General features: G+C 39.6%; 1 long non-coding RNA gene across 1 annotated transcript; it reads left to right on the top strand.

The window, feature by feature from the left end:
* Positions 1-843: 843 nt before the first annotated feature.
* LOC140771057 (uncharacterized) lies at positions 844-2532 on the top strand. The gene is made up of 3 exons (XR_012106096.1): positions 844-1245; positions 1781-2095; positions 2165-2532. It is a non-coding gene; the product is annotated as an uncharacterized lncRNA (long non-coding RNA).

The following is a 2532-nucleotide window of genomic DNA, read 5'->3' as shown; positions in this document are numbered from 1 at the left end:
ATACGCGAACTTGGAGGCTAATTGGTTAATTCAAACTATAATTATTAACCAAATTAATAATATTAAGTTTATCAATAAACAGACTCGACTAACATAAGCTGAACATAACTTAAACTAAATGCTGAAATTAACGCTCTAATTAAATAAGCAATTCAAGCCATTAGCCTAATGTCCACAACATGGTCCAATTTGACCTAATCTGAAGAATGTTGGCTCTAATACCAAGTTGTTGCGATCACGATCGCAATAAAGGATAGCTCGAATCAGATCCAAAACCAGATCTTTCAAGATCAATGTCGGCCAATCTAGCAATCCAAAAAACCTAAAATGAATAGGTTCTCCCTTTGGAAGTCAAGGATCCAATGCAACCAAAATCAAACCAATCAGATATATAAATCAAAAGATGTTGCAGAAATACTAACCAAATGACAGAAGGTGCCGCAAGAGGGACGTGGAAGGTTGATAATGGAGTTGTGGCTAAGGATTAGTGCAGAATTCTTTGTGTTTGTAGATGTAGTTGTGGAATTTAGATTGAAGTAGAGGAAGAGAAAGAGAAGAGGGAAACTAGGGACTAGTAAAGATTGAATCAATGGAAGATGGTGATGCGTAGGGGTGGCAAAATTTGACCCGACTAGATAACCCGACTCTTAATCGGGTTCGGATCGTAAACAAGTTAACCCGTTTAATAATCGGCTCATGCTCGAGTTTATACTGCTGACCCATTTGACCCGTTTAAGTATACAGGTCAGGTCAACCCACCAACCCATTATATATATATATATATAGTGTCTAAAAACCCTAAGTTCCAAACTTAACCCACTCTCTCAAATCTCAATCTCTCCAGCCGCCTCATCCTTTTGGGGAAAAAAAGATTTCACTCCCATCTCTCCAATCTCTCCAATCGCGACTGGCGGCCATTTACAGCCTACCCCAGTTCTTCCATTCCCATCTCTGCCTGTTGCGGTGCCTCCATCACTGTCACCCACGGTGCCTCCATTAAATCCCTCATCACCATCGAATCTCCTCACCATCTGCCCTCACCCTCACTGCCACTGCCTACCGAGCCCTCATCGTCACTGCCATTCCTGCATGCCAATCCCTCATCGTCGTAGCCACCATCACCAAGCTCAAGGTCTTTAAATGTCTATGTTTGCAATAGAATGGTCTTCTAGCTTTTGTGCAAAAAGAGGCAGATTTTGTGAATTTCCTCATGATACAGAAGGGGACTCTCAGATATGTCCGCTGGTAATGTTCCTTCTTTGTAAATTGTTGTTCTTGAAGTTAACTAGGAGGAGGTTATCTTTGCTATGTTACTTGTCAGAAAAATATTGCTCGAATATGAAGATTGGGTTTTTTTTTAATCCTGTCATGAAAGAGGCTATGATTAACTCATGTGCAATGATTTAGCTGGCTATATTGTTTTCACAACCTTGAAGCATTGACTAAAACTTCAAGTTCCATGTGCCCGTTTAACTATCTTCTCTCTTTAGCGATAGTACTAACTAATTTTAGTAATCTTCTCCTGCTCCTTGTGCTAACTCATCATGTGAAAGACATTGAGAATCACCAAAGAGTAGACAAAAGAAAAGAGGTTGATATCATGCTTGTTAACCTACTGATAAATTTCTCTATCATCAGATAGTGTACACTAGAAAGTGCAAACTGCATCATCTACGCCTAGAACTGCTTCTGTATTTAAAGTACAAAAGCTATCACTACTTGTTCAAGGACTTCAATAGTTTCAATATAGCTGAAGTATCTTTCTTCTCATTCTGTTAAGCGAAATATTTGCTGGAAGATTGAAGGGCAAGCTGGCCATTCTCTCAGTTCCAACCCACTGGTTGTGTTTACACTGAAAGAATTTACATGCTTTCTGAGGGACATCTCTTCCTCTCCATTTCCCAAGCTTCCATTGGTTTGAACTGGTAAATCAACTACCAAACCATTATAATGACGGGGTTGTCCGAAGTCAATGCGTGCTGAGGCTTTCTCAGCATTGCTAAGTAAGGCCGGTGATATGTTGATAAGCATCAAAGCGGCATCCATCATACACTTTGATTGTGACGGCAATTCAAAAGGCGCAAACATCAAACTGGTAGGTGTTTCTAAACTTGGTACATGAAGAATTGATGGCCTGCTATTAATTAGGTTGGTGGATTTGTAGGACAAAGCATCAAATAAAGGATGAGTGGTATTATTGAGCTGCTGCTGATGCTATATGTTGTTACTGTAGAACTGCATATCAAACCTAACTTCTCTTGTGCATAAGACATTCTCTGAGCTGAACTGGCTCCTTGGTGCAGTCTCTGAGACAGAGAAGATGCCTTGTTCACTTGTCTCGGGTAAGGGAGATACCAATGAATGAGATAGTGCTCTTTGTGGCTTTCCCTCACCTTTGGCTTTCCTAGAAAGGCTTACTGCTATTACTGTTTACTTATTTCAAACTATTTGTTATTTATAATGGATTGTGAACTTTAAACTTTGTTATTGTCATGGGATTGTTACATATAAGAGTTGAAACTAAAACTTATA

The sequence above is a fragment of the Typha angustifolia genome, chromosome 11, assembly GCF_048772165.1.
Source record: "Typha angustifolia cultivar Huaian chromosome 11, ASM4877216v1, whole genome shotgun sequence".
In the NCBI taxonomy this organism is placed as follows: Eukaryota; Viridiplantae; Streptophyta; class Magnoliopsida; order Poales; family Typhaceae; genus Typha; species Typha angustifolia.
Note: the sequence above shows the minus strand (reverse complement) of the source record. Positions and strands in the feature narration are given on the sequence as shown.